At 31.4% G+C, this 15302-nt stretch overlaps 1 protein-coding gene across 10 annotated transcripts in view; it reads left to right on the forward strand.

Annotated features, from left to right (window-relative positions):
• Window positions 1–7128: 7128 nt before the first annotated feature.
• The window catches only part of LOC127279157 (broad-complex core protein), a 57637-nt gene continuing 49463 nt past the window's right edge, over window positions 7129–15302 (forward strand). For 5 of the 10 annotated variants that reach the window (XM_051301346.1, XM_051301347.1, XM_051301349.1 and 2 more), the window contains exon 1: window positions 7130–7864. The gene's annotated coding sequence lies outside the window, so the exon portion shown is untranslated. Of the gene's footprint in view, window positions 7865–15302 lie in introns of all 10 variants that reach the window. The other 5 variants (XM_051301338.1, XM_051301343.1, XM_051301344.1 and 2 more) reach the window with 2 other exon arrangements.

A 15302-nucleotide genomic window follows, 5' to 3' on the forward strand; every position in this document is an offset into this window, starting at 1 on the left:
AATTTCACGCAATTCCAAAACTATTGTTCATAACTAAACGTCATGGAGGTTTTATTTAAATGTCTAATAATTTTTTCAATTTTAATAAATTAAAAGAGTGATATTTAGATGAAAACATTTTTTCTGACTACATTCCTGAGACACAATAAAGAATACAATTACCAATATACTTATTACCATTCACATGTTTGTTATACATATTCAAAATTATTTTGCTTTTCCGGTATAGCAATCCTTAAATTTCGTAATTTATATTTGAGAATGATAAAGAACCACAAAAAGGGAAAAATGACAGGTTTATTGCAAAAAGAATGGAACTTTGACCAAATCATGAATGACAGGTACGAATTTCCGCTTCTTTATATGTGTACTATATGCGTTAGAATAATGTGCACACATGTAATTGCAAGATGCACCATACTTTACCTATTCAATTCTCCTGAATTACACAATCCACACCCGAAACCCTTCTTCTTCCTGTATTCGAATTCCATTTTTAATATACGGACACGGAGAAAAATTAAATTTTTAATTTATCAATTCAATCATAGTAATTTCGAATCCACGATGAATTTTAAAAAAAGAGTTCTAAAGTTTTGTATTTAGAAGTAGAAACTATAGGAATGTAATCCAGTAGCATTAGACTTAGTAACAAAAAATTATGAACGTAAACAAGTGGCGATTTTACTGTTTCAAAAACTTTTGGACTGAATCCCAAACAGTTTTAGAATACTTGATCAAATTTCATCGTGGAAGTCGATTATGTAATTCCTTTTCCGTTCCCACTTGCACTTTTTCTTAATTTCTTTCCCATTTTCACTTCCACTTTTTCTGATTTTCATTCCCACTTCCATTTCCACTTTTTCTAATTTTCATTTCCACTTTCATTTCCACTTCCACATTTTCTAATTTTCATTCCCATTTCCATTTCCACTTTTTCTAATTTTCATTCCCACTTCCCTTTCCACTTCCACTTTTTCTAATTTTCATTCTCATTTCCATTTCCACTTCCATTTTTTCTAATTTTTCTAGTGGAAATGGTAATGAAAATTAAAAAAAGTGGAAGTGGAAATGTAAGTGGGAATGGAAATTAGAAAAAGTTTAAATGGAAGTGGAAATGAAAATCAGGAAAAAGGAAGTGAAAATTAAAAAAGTGGAAATGGAAATGAGAATGAAAACTAGAGAAAGTTGAAGTGGAAATGGTAAGAAAAATCAGAAAAAGTGTAAATGGAAGTGGTAATGAAAATTAGAAAAAGTGGAAGTGGAAATGAAAATTAGAAAAAGTTTAAATGGAAGTGGAAATGAAAATCAGGAAAAAGGAAGTGGAAAAGGGAATGAAAATCAAAAAAAGTGGAAGTGGGAATGGAATTAAATAATCGATCCCCTGGAATCGCATTCGTAGACTTTTTAGGACTCGATACAAAATCCTAGTACTCAATATTTAAATTTTAATATTGAATTCTAAAAATCAATTATTCACCTTAAATTATTTAGTATCCAGTACTATTTCTGAAAATTCGTTTATATTTTTTATTCATATTGCGAAAAAAATGTAATTGTTCTAGAAAATTAGTGAAACTCTACTAATAAAAAATAAAAAAAAACTCGCTTGCCAAAAATCAATTATATTTTATTGATTATGTCACTGAAATAAATAACTAATTCAAATTTAGAGTGTGAATAATAGGAATTATCGAAGAATTCTAATAAAGCACATATGAATGTAGATTTAAATTTAATTTCAAGTCAATAACAAGTTATTTTCAACGAATCCATATATTAGAAATTAAATGATAGTTGAGACTAATGAATGAATAGCTTCATATCGCATATACCAGTGATTGACTTTGTGGAGAATAATGAATTAACATTATATTTTTAGATAAAAATATGCAACTAGCAATTGACTTTTCGAAAAGTTCAAGGACAGAGAAAAATAGATATGTATATAGAAATTACCATAAATAGATCAAAATTTGAAGAGTGTGTTTAACCAAAAGAACGTGACAGTGACACATTATTCAAACACAATCACCTGCGAAAAATCGAATTTTTTCACCAAGAGACTAGCTAATTTTATGCAATCTTCATTGCTCAGTGCATTCAATTATTTTACAGTGAAAATTTCGTCACAAACCAAGCCAGTCAACAATTTAATTGCTCAAAGCATTACAAGGTTTTGTTCCTTGAAATTTAAACATGACCTCAATTTATTTTGTCTTCAATATAGTGTGTTTATTTATTATAACAAATTTTTTAAATTTCCATTTTACTTAAATTTCCAATGAAATTGTAAATAAGTTTTGACAAAGAATGTAGGTAACTTTTTGCAAGTTATTAAAAAAGTTTCATGTATTCTTTATCAAGTTTGTGAAATTAAGAAGTAAACATTATATTTTCTCTGAAAGTTTCATCATATTATTTTCATAAATATATATCGTATTTTTCGAAATCTTGTTATTATTGGTTCGTAATACATATTGTGTGTTAAGTTGGGTTAAGATAGCAACTATTGTTATTTATTTATAATTTTATAACATTACTATATTGATAATTCAATACTATTTTCCAAATTATGATTATTCATATTTTCGAATTCATATGCTCCTAAAAAAGGATGGAACCATAAATTGGATAAATAGAAAAATTTTGAGCAATTTATTAAAAAAGAATTTATAATAATTTTAAAGAGTAGGTAATTTTTTCTTTTACTTTTTATTATAGAGAAACTATCAGAAAATGTTGGTTTCAGCAATTTTTTTCTGAGGTATCCAAAGAGAGCTCGTCAGCGAAATTGAATCTTTAGAAAAGGTGTAAGGTTGCCTAACTGCTCTTCTATGAATGCTTAGACAATTCACTGCACATTCTAGGCAGATGACACACATTTTTTTACCCTCGACTTTATTGTTCCACGAGTCGTCGTGCATTTTGCAAATCCGAGCACTTTTCGAAGACATAAATATATATATATATTGATACACACATACTTGTAATTCACACAAACACTTTTGAACACCTGAAGTGTCAACATCATCGCGTTGTGAAATTTCGAACAGTGAATTTAGGAATTTATTATTTGTAGATTCTGCATACGACGTGACTTTCTTTGCGATTTCGTATATACACTTCATATGATCGTAAATGCATATATACATTTACGATTCATGTTCAGTCAGTGATTAATCGAATTTAATTAAAATTTAACGTTTATTAAAGAACCTTTTTTTATGGAAACTTTATTTTCCTCAACAATTACTTAATTTGAAAAAATTGTGTATTTCCAGGATTTAATAGGTGAGTGAGTATGTTTATTAAATTGACCGTAAAAAAAGTAGATTGCCTCGCTTGAATAAAATATTTGATGAAAGAAAATTGGAATTAAATATATATATATGTTAGTTTTTATTAATTTCAAACGATATCAAAATAAGTAGACATTTGAAAAAAAAATCGGTAGATTTAGTTTAAACGCGGCAAATTTACGATGTTTTAAAAAATACATTACCTGCGCCTGAAATGATCACAGGCAGTGATACGAGAAGCTTTATTGGCGCTTAACTTTTATTACACATGGCGCAAGATTTACGTGATGTGGATAAATATACAACATTATTAAAAGAAGGTAATTAATAATAATAATTGTAGAGCGAATTTCGTATTTGTAATAATATCTTTGTTTTATCCATTCTTTTGGTCATTATCGGATCTTTTCACGATTTGTTAAAATCGTTAGTTTTTAAATTATATTTTGATATCCATCTACCTCGTATTATGATGTATTCATTTTTTTTTTGTGTCATATTAGCAACACCTTGCTGATGACAAGATAGCCCTTTACTTATTCTAAGATTGCAAAATTCGTTACTTTTTTTATTAAATAGTTTTTTAATAATTGTTAAATTCTTTTTATTTTTTTAACCATAAATTAAATTTCGACATTTTTCATATTTCTAGTGGCTAGCTACATTGATTTCTTGTGGCGCTAAACACGCTCCTAACAAAAAACTTAAATAGAAGTTGTGCATATATACGAGAAGATGGTCCAGCATCTCTCTCTCGCAGAGCTGAAACAAAACTCGTTTTCTCCCCTCGAGTTTCTGCGCCAGAATAGCGAAATGGAGTAAAGTGAACCCTGACCCTTTATTTAAATTTTTACAAGGTGTGGCGCTAATATATATATATGTATATTCTTAGAAAGAAAAATTAACTATAACAATAACTAATTATTTTCTTATTTCATATTTTTAAATAGTAAAACAATTTTACACAATGAGGAATTAACTATTAATTAGTAGTATAGAAAATTAATGACGCCGGGAGAAATTTCCACATATCGCTTGATCTCTATAGAAATTTAAAGCCTTAGGAATTTTAGAGTGTACATAGTGCCCCGCGGTCTGGGGATTTTTAACGCGAAAGATTATCTAACAGTGGTGAAGTAGCATATATATATATATCTACCAAAGAGGCAACAGTGTGGGTAGGAGGTGGCAAAGAAGGCGGATGGCCTTAAGGGCCAGGGTGGCTAGCTTTGATTTGGGTAGAGGGGCCTTTCGTACGAAAGAAGAAAAAGGCAAGGGGGGCGAAGTTGAGGGGGGGAGGGCTATTGCAGAAGGTGAATGTCCAAGGGGCCAACCTGTTCGGGGTTCATGGCCCTCGGACGACTAGCAAACGCACAGGGAGCCATCCTGTCCAATCTGCTAGTAAGACCCAAGGGCCGCAGTCATTCTCTACTTCGGCTCATATTTTTTTTACAAATTTTTTTTCTTCTTCAAATATTTTAAATTGCCTCTCGTCGATTTTCACACATTTATTCAAATATTTTTTAAAAAATCAAACTCTTTCTCTAATTTAAAACTTAGAACTAAAATTTATCGTTATACAGTTGAATTTGCAATGAAGATTAAGGTATTGTGCATTTTTATCAATGTCTCTGCTTTAAATATCGCAAATAGTAGTTTAGAAATTCGGGTAAGGAGGTTAAAATATACAACCTCTAGTTGTCTGAATACCTATTTATAAAAGTCTTGCCTTTTAAGACCTTACAATCATTTTTTTCGATTTGGTATAACATAGTATATAATTTTCAAATGATTCAATAAAAATATTTTCAAAATTATTAATAAAAATTTTTTTTTCCTTTAGAGTTATTTGCCAAAAAAGTTGGTAAATTTTTTCAAAAAAGAAATTTGCTGACAAGACAAATTTTAAAAAATGGATAAAGGGACTGTATTTTGTGCACACCGCTGTGTCACAAATCATTTCCCTTGAATAATGCATGTTTTTTTTCTCTCTCTATACATTTCTTTCTTTCGCTCTTCTTGGACTGCAATTTTTCTCTACCGTTTGAAAGACCGGAGATTGTTAGACTTAGAAGAACGAGTATTTCAATCAGAATGTCCATTTCACTGAACAAACGAACAGTCGAGAAATTATACTATCGAAGAAAAACGATATTGACTCTTATATAGTTAGTTTACTCAGTGAAATAAGTGCTCGGTCACGTTAAAGATATGACCTACGAATAATTAAATGCTACTGAAAAGGACAATACTGATAAGAACATAGTTCGAAAAGTCAAAAAAAAAAAAAAATTGCAGATATTTACCAGGAATTTAAATTATAAAATACTATTACATTTCTCAAGGCGAGCCGTTACAGTTTCGAAACGGTGACGTGTAAAAATTTACAAACTATAAATAAACAAAATTTGACCGAAATACCACTATGTAAATGATATTTAATTTGAAGTTAGCTTTTTTTCTGCGTCACTTTTTAAAACTATTTTCGCGAAAAATTTTTATTTGAAAAAAGACACGTGGAGTATTGCATTCTGCAGCTAGAAAGCGTCCTCGATTGAACGGGCAAGATTCACTTCCTACAAGGATGACTTAAGTTCGCCGATGCACCGGTTGCAGCAGCGATGAGAGAGTATTGTAGAAAGATGTACGAAACTCAGGGTGAACGTTTTATTTTGGCCACGCTATAGATATATATATATATATATATGTAGGAAACCAGTTTTGTGCATCCTATACTTTCACCCTGGTACACAATAATTTCAGAGAGCCTCAGCTCTACCTTGTGTTTTGGCTTCTTTTGCAATAATCCTATTTTATTAACCAGTCTTTGCGGATTCAATCTTCTTTAAGATTTCAAACTTGTTTTACAAAATTTCTAAGTTTTTCAGAATTTAAGATTGAAATGTTTTTAGTATTTTAATGCAAATATCCCCCTCTCGACATTAATTTTTTTTTTTTACTGATTATGTATGTTTTTACTGGTGCAAATAAAAAGAGAATGATTAATTGATAGAAAGAGATTTGGAATTGAAGTAACAATTTTTGTTTTGTTTCTCAAGGAATTTACATTTATACTAATGACACTCTCAAGCGTACATTGCTTACATTTGGATTTCGAGGATGGGTAGGAAAAGGTGGCGAATTAGGGACAGTTGAACGGGAGTTTGCTAATGACCTGCGAGATATTAATTGGTTTACTGAGTTGAAAAGACGTTTTACGAAGGCGAATCGACCTACATAAGAGAATGCCACCTTGTATTTTTACAATGTATTGAAATATTTGAAGGAATTTGAAGAAATTTTAGGTGTTTGAATCTAGGATTAATAGGAAAATTTCTCTCCTAGGCATATCATCTTTAATAAACCTTGAAATAATGTTAAAAAAAAAAGAAGCGAAAAAGCAGAATAAAACGCACGAAGCAAGCTCTCAAGTCAGTGATGCCGAGCAAGAGAAAAATCGGCGCGACTATTCGATGCGCAGCTAACTGTACATAAGTTTGGCTATCACGGGCTAAATGCCGGGTCGTCAGAGGCATAGAAGGGGTTTTAGTAGAGGAGTCGGGGGGGTTTAAAGAGGGGCACACTGGGAGGGAGGAGGAAGAGTAGCAAAAGAAGAGGAAGAGGAGGACGGGTGCTCTGCGGAAGGGAGTTAGAGGGTTGTTCGAGGTTTGGGAGTGGGGCAAAGAATTGGCAACGACCAGGGGCAACGGGGTGTGTTAGGGGGGCCAATGCAGGAAGAGGGGGATGTTGCCCCTCGCCTGATCCTCCCGCCATTCCGCCTCATGGCCGCCCCTCTCTTTAGAGGTTCCTATGAATTTTGCGACACTCAATAAAAAGTGGTTCCACGAGGTTAACATTTCGGTAACTATACCCCTCGCCTACCCGAGAGAGCGCGCACGCACTCTCACACATACCCTCATCCATCAGCGCTCACACACTCTCATTAACATTATAACCAAGACGAACTGACTACTACGAATACTACGACTACTACTACTACTACTACTATATAATATTACTATACTCCGCCGAAAAAAACTGCACGGGAGAGGCGCAGCAAACCGAACCGCGCGCGAATCAAGTGCTTTGGCCAGTCGCGTTCCCAATCACTCTACGACTAGGTAGTCCCGGTGTCCAAACGTCTGCTGGTGTCGTGTCATCATCCCGCAGTTACACATCCGCGAACCCTCTAATCCGGTCCCGTCCTCGGTGTCATCGGGGATTTAATTCTCAACAATTTTTGGGAAATGCAATTAGTGCTTTGATCATTTGTCAAGGACAAGAACTTTTTGCCAGTGGTACCCAAGGATCAGTGTTGAATTAGGCGATTGTCGCGCGATGGACCTATTAATTGAGAAACATCCGGAAAAGTTGTCCCGAGATTTAAGCATTTAAACTGGAGGGGAAGAATCAAGGGACGTTCCACGTGACGTCCACTTTGATAAACTTGTTTAATAAATATATCTCGATATCATCTTCATCATCATCAGCAAATTTTAAGATCAACCGGGACTTGAGAGTGGCCGCGGAAGGACGACCGAGACTTTGCACCAACTATCAAGGTACGTAGCCTTGTGGCCTTCAAACCAAGTGTGTCGTTCGCGCGTCTCTTTACACGCCTGCGTATGTGTGTTCACATGTTCAATTTCACTCTCCTATGTATATCAAATTAATTCCAATTAATTGCACACAATGTGTTTCTGTGAGTGTGTGTCAAGCTCATTTTTTCCCATTTGCCAATAATGATTATACGAAATATATACGTTTGCGTGTTTCAAGTGCAATTTTCATTTTTAAATTTCATGCTCAATTTTAAGGAATTTTCATTAGAAATTTTATGATTGACGCAGATTTTTTGTGACCATGTGTTTGTAGAGATAAATAGTATGTATGTATATATATGTGAACACGCACGCGGACGCGATAGTATACATCAAAACCCGTTCATGTACAAGTCGAGCCTCCCGCTGCTGCTTTATTTCTGTGTGTTAGTCCGTGTCGAGACTGGCGGCTAGACAAGCGCTAGACGAGGATAATGCCAGACGTTAGAACGCCTGAGAAATGACGTAATACTCAAGAACCAAGACCGATCCTTTGTCGTTCGCACGATTCAGGAGTGACCGCCAGACTCTATACTACTTTTTTTACATTTCATGCCTGACTCATTTTTTTTCAACCCACTCTCTCTCTCTCTTCTTTGCATGATAATCCTTCCCCGAGAAATTTAATTTACAAATTTCAAAAAAAATTTTTATATCAAATAAAAATCTAGACTTTTTTTTATTAATTTTCAAGGTTTCGTTTAATTTATTTAAAATTTTGAGAGATCAATAAAAAATGTAAATTTTACTTTAATTTAAACAGACTGGCCTTATGCAAACATGTGCTAAACAGTTCTGAAAAAGCTATACAGTTCTCTGTGTGTGTGTTTTTTATCACAGGACTTTATTTTTATCAATAGAATAAACTTTATTCAGATGTAAAAATAACTTTTTCTTTTATATACTTGTTTTTGTTGTAAAAAAATTGACTCAATAATTAGGTATATTTGGAATAATGCAGTTCGTGCAACAAGTAAATTTCCATTAAATAATAAATTTTTCTCAATTTACTAAACTTGATCACAGCAATATGGTAATGAGTGCTTATTAATCTTAAATTGCAACCAATACAAAGTTTTTTCTTTCAATATCTGTTTGGGTAAAAATAGAAAAAAAAATGTATATAGAACAATTGTTTTTTTTATGAAACATTTATTTTTTGCACTTTTAAATTAACCTTTCAATAATTATCGCTTTTAGAAATGAATACAGAATAAATTTTTCATTTGTTTGTTACTTTTTTTTGTTTTATATATCCTATTCATATACATTCATTCTCATTATTGTGAAAAAAAATCTGCAGGACGAAAAGGCGATGGCATTAAAAAATATAAATAGAATTTTGTTGTACGAGTGCGCTTATGTGTATGCAGAAGCAGGAATATAAAAATAGTTTAGAGGTTGCAGCCATTACGTGCTTTTTCTTGAAAACAGTTAAGTTCCCACACGTGCTTACAATTTTTCGGTTGTTCACTTTTCTAGAATTTTACAGAAAAAAAGTCGTTCACACTCTCTCTCTCTGATGTTTGTTAAACAAAATATCACAAGAAAAAGTATTAAAGAAAGATGCGGGAAAAGCAGCTATATTTCAACATAAGTCGGTGCTTTGAAACAAAAATTCCATCTAAAATTAAAATGCTCCAGAAAATTTTGAAATAAAATGTTATGTGCAATTTAGTTGACGACATTTGTCTTCTACTCGAAGTAGAGATTCTCATTTGGAACACGCTTTCTGCATTACTCGTTTTGCACGCCTCTCTCGAATGAATTGTCTCTTCTAAAGTGCTTTAAAATCAGAATATAAATAAAGTACTAATTAGCGATAAACTCTTTTATATACAAAAAGGATCGAAATAAAAAATATTCTGCGATTGATATTTAGTTATAGGTTTGATTCTTATTCAAAAATATTAAACAAAGCAAATATAAAATTAGGTCAATGATGACGCCCTTTCCTTGTAAATGTTTCCGGAAATGGGTGAAGCCCATCTAAAAGACCTCCTCAAATAACCTTGTCGACGAAGCGCATAATTTTTATTTCTTTTATTGTTTCCTGCTTTTAAATGCAATGCGCACAGAAAACAATGTTCGAAGACAAGTTTACCATGAATGATAACTATAAAGATCATTTTGATTATATAGGCTCTTCTTAAATTAATAAATATATTATCCTCCTAAACAAAAAAAAACCATTTAATATTAATTTAAACCTTTTGAAATAAAGTTTATAAATTCATTAGCTGAAAGAATTTTTTTTTTTGTAGTTTATCTGCAAAGAATATAATTTATATACCTACTATATGTATATATACTTAATTTGAAGCCTTGATTAGATTAGACGCCTAGTAACTAGATTGCGTGAAACGGCCTCTTATCTCTGAAATTCAACTCCTGTCCACAGGCAGAAACGAACAAGCATTTTAATGTCAAAGAAAATGAATCTCAATTATTTCTCAACATTCAAATATCTTTAAAAATTTAATTTACAAAAATTGAACATTTTTTATTTTTTGTTAAATTACGATTGACTCGTATAACAAGAAATAATATAGGATTATAAAAATCAGAGACCTTTTCTTAGATATATAAATTCATTCTGCTCTAAATATACCAAGTCTGAAGATTTTTGAATTTCCAGTTTGTCCATTTCGATAGGCATCTAAAGGACTCGAGGACTTTTAGAATGAACGTTTCGACATCTTCGGTTCTTTAAAAATGCAATGGCGTATGCTGACATAAATTCATGTTAGAAAAAGTGATAACAAATATTATAGAAAATATAAATAGATTTAGAAATAAAATAATAAAATAAATTTAAAAATATAGACAATTAAAAAGAATCATTAAATGTGAAGAAAAAATTTTAGAATTTGGTTTTTATATTGAAATTTTTTGAATTTGTTTGCTGCGCCATTTGATAGAATGTATGAAAGAGAGAAAGAAAGAAAGAAGGCTTCGAGTTCCTCTTGAAAAGCAGCTGCGTACGATTTTCGTATATGCATGCTACTGATTGCTCTTCCAACCCCTTCATTCCACGCACCAATATTCTAGGCAGCATTCTCACCAAGGCGTTGAATACTCATTCCACCCGCACTCCGTATGGCGTGAAGGCAAGGTGTGTAAATGAGACGGAGATTAGCGACAAAAAACAGGACAGTAAGGTGAAACCCTCTGTCTAAATATACAAAAGGCGAATTTGAACCCTTAAAGAGTAAATGTTTTAAAAAAATATCGCAAGAACAATTAACATTTACAAACTAAAAAATTTATATAAAAAAAATAATGGAATATTTTATCAAAATCAAGTCCTATTCTTAGTAATAAAAATCTCTTGGAAAAAAATTATAAAAAATATTACGCCAATGGTCCAAATGCTATATATGTACTTAACCAGATCGAAGTAAGAGGGGCGAATGTTTACGACACATTTAGACTTCATCTAATCTGTTCTTTGTTGACCGTCATGTGAATTAAATGTAATAAACGTATACATGTATATATATATATATACGAAGTGGATTATTGATCGCTATTTTGTCTCGAGAGTTTTATGCTAATCTGAGCATTATTTCAAAGCTACTATAAACTTCTATAGACAAAACTTTCCAGTTAACAATTTATCGAAAATACTTATTCCGTTATCTCTAATAGAAAATAAAATTCATTATAAAATATAAATGATATCTATTTCTTCTTAGCGCAAATGTATTTTTTCAATTATCACTTCCCGAGTTTTAAATTCCATAGGTGTTGATAAAATATTTATATATCGAACAGAGACTATTCCATATGAGTTTATATGTCTGTCGTCGTAATAAGAAATAAATTCCATTTGTATACGTGATGACTTTGAACGTGACACAACTTACCTATCCCAAAATATATATTCTCCTCGGTGAGATTATTAAAAAAAAAAAAAGCGCGATTCTTAATTGTCTTGCCTTGAATTTCGACAATCAGCTGATCGTGACGAATCACAGCTGAAGGAAGTTATCACGATTCAAGTATATACGCGCCTTGATGTTTTATGCGAACGAATGAGCGGTCCTTTGTTTCGTATATAGTCTCGCACATTTACACGCATGTAACATATTGAACACATATTTGTGTGCTCAGTGGCGTCGAAGCATTTTTTTTTAAGCTTTCAAAAAAATATGCTCGTTAGGGTGTGTCCTAAAGTCTGTTTTCTTCATTTTCACGTGATGTTTTTAAATAATTATATAAGTCGACACAATCAATTTGTTAGTCAAATACACGTTTTATTTACCATTTAAATTAAGACATTTTCATTTTATAGTCGCAGTATTTTCATATACAATAAAAACTAATTTATTTTAATTCATTACTATTCTCAAGCTATTGTTTATTAATTTATATTTCTTTAGAATTGATACACGGAGAAAAATAAGTTTGGATATGGATAGCGAATTTTTAGTTCTGGTAGCTAATATTTAGATACCACAGTAAGACAAGTTAGTTATAGCTACACAGAAAATTAAAAGGCATTAAAATAAGCTGCAACGCTTCTTATTTTAATCCAATTTTGCTTATTTTAATACCAAAATGGATTAAAATAAGAAGCGTTGCAGCTTATTTTAATGCCTTTTAATTTTCTGTGTAACTATTTGCTGTATTAGCTAACAATAATTTGCTATCGAGGATTAAGGTTAGCTAAAGTAACTAAATTTTAGCTAATATAGCTAACTATTTTTCTCCGTGCATATAATAGAATTTATTTTTTAATAAAGAATTCGCAAAAAAAAAATTGACTAAAAAATGTGCTGCCCTCAATATTGACGCCATTGTGTGGGTCTTTCACTTACGAACTAACAGAAAATGTGTGTGTGCGAGTTCGTGAGCCAACAGTCATATAAGAAGGAACAGACCAAAACGAAATCGAATCACCATGACGCGTCTCTCTCTCCTGCGTTTTCTCTAATGCGAAGAGTGCGCCGTCGTCTGTCTTGCAATTAAAAATACGGTTCTGACCTACTTTGCACTTTTGACTGTTGCAATATTGTAGAAATATCTGAAGATGATCGTTTCCAAATTAATCCTATATATACATATATTCAAACTTAAAAATAAAGTCGCATTGAGAGAAAAATAAATTCAATCTGTATCATTAATACATAAATATTCAATTCTTTTGAAATGGAAAAAAAATCGTAAAATCTTTGGTATTTAAAAGTTGAAAATGAAAAAGGTAATCCAACGGCACGTGGGAAATTCATAGCAAGGATTGCGTTTTATAGTTACTCTCTCATGCATAGAATTTTTCAATAGAGAAGCAAGAAAAAGGCAATGCATTCGTGTTGAGATTTCCCATGTGTCACTGAGGGTGTTCACTTTATGAGAAAAAAAAAAAAACTTTTCACTCTATTTTTCTTTTAAGAAATGCATATACTTTCCAATAATATGCATATAAAGTAAAATTTGTCTTGAACATAGTTATAAAAAAGTTAAAAATTTTTATATATTATTAAGAATTATAACATTAGACAAATATCTTAATTTCAGAAAGGAGAAATATTTCGATGAAACAATCAAAGGTAATTTAGTTAGATTTTTTTTTTTTTGAAGCGAAAAGTTAAAATATTTTACGTGTGTTTAAATGTTCCAATCAGTTAAAGAATATTGGTTGAATAATGGACAAATGTTTAGTAAAGTGGAGCCATTATTGGGCTTTGAATGGCTCAAGCCTAGGTATTGGCAATTTCCCACATAGAGTATTTGCTGAAATGATGCGTAATTAAAAGCGGAAGACTGACAAAATTGACGAAGCCACTTTTCAGCGCACCTTTGCTTTCAAATGCGTCACAATTTTTTTTTTTAATAAAAATAACTTTTTATTAAAATTAAAAAACATTTGAAAAGTCACAATGGTAAAGAAAGAAGACCCCGCAAGTTTCTTGAAATTAAAAAAGAAATAGTTTTTGATAAAATATTAATTTAATTTTTTTATATTGATATTGATATTTTATACATTAAAATGATTATAGATTAATTGACAAATTCAAGTTATTATTACAATAGCAACCGGTATACGCGTTGACAAATATAATAATATTGAAACTATCGACACTACTTTGCTCGAATATAAGTAGTACATACCAAGTTCTAGCCAGACACTCAAAGGCAACCAATCCCTTAGAGTATAACGCGTCAAGACTTACCTATACTACTTGCGTCTAGTAGACACGACTTGTTGCATCGACAACTCATGCTACATTTAATAAATAAAATCAATTTATAATCTTTCTCTTAAAACAATATTACCTTTTTAATTTTCAGATTAGAATTTTTTTTTTAAATATCATTAAATTAAAAAATAAAAATTGATATTTATAAATTGATAATTTTTTGAACCCTTTTGTTAATTAGACTTTATTTGCAGTGAAAATCAATTTAAAACTAATTTTGGAAGGTCTAGATAATTGAAAAGATATGAGACTGAATTTCGCGAGAATTGGGTGCAATTTTTTAAAGCCACGCCTGAGAATTTCGTGTTAGGGACATTATACATATATATTATAGGCGTCTCTCTATCTACGGTGACGGAAAAAAAATAGTGTCTGTCTGGTTAGTTGAACAGGGTCAATGTCCATTCACAGTGTTTGCGAATTCAAGTAGAGGGACCCTGATGCATCAAACTTTATGTATCCCTCTTTGCCCCTTTTCCCACACAATTTGGCCCCCCCTTTTCTTTCCTCCCTCGCCTCAATTCTCCTCGACCATGCCAAAATTGCATGCACTGTGCAGTTATAGGACACACGCACGCTCGTTGGACACGAATAGGAAGACGAGGATGCTATCTTTTATCGCGTCAATTTCTGGCTATTGGGACCAATTTAGTTATGTGCCAAGCCCTCCAACTTTGAGAACGGATATGGGCCTTTTTTGTATTTTTATATATACAGCTATATTTTTCTACCTACATTATTTTTACCTACATTATAATCAATATAATTTAATATTAAAATTTGTTCATTAGTTTATGTTTCATTAAATCACAATAATTAGTTTAATTTAGAGAAACAAAATTCACTCATTTGTCAGAATTTAATCATTTGTATTTACATAGAGAAACTCATTTCTATACACATCTAGATATATAATTAACATTTCACAATCAACTTTGAATATATTAATTTTCATTTGTAATACATCTAAATATTAATAATATGAAAAAAATGACAGACAAATAATAATTTATTTGATGCACAAATATTTTTTAATTTTCTAACTATAACAGGAACTACAATACATTTAGCCCTAAAAACTACTCAAGCAGATCAAACAATCAAAAAATTGAAATTCACATTAAGTGGTTATTGAACCGTTCCTACTTCTTCCTCGTTCCAGGGTAATATTTTTATTGATTGCTGCGAATAATATA

Source organism: Leptopilina boulardi, unplaced genomic scaffold (genome assembly GCF_019393585.1).
Source record: "Leptopilina boulardi isolate dan_hultmark-lab unplaced genomic scaffold, ZJU_Lbou_2.1 LbouV2_214, whole genome shotgun sequence".
NCBI lineage: Eukaryota > Metazoa > Arthropoda > Insecta > Hymenoptera > Figitidae > Leptopilina > Leptopilina boulardi.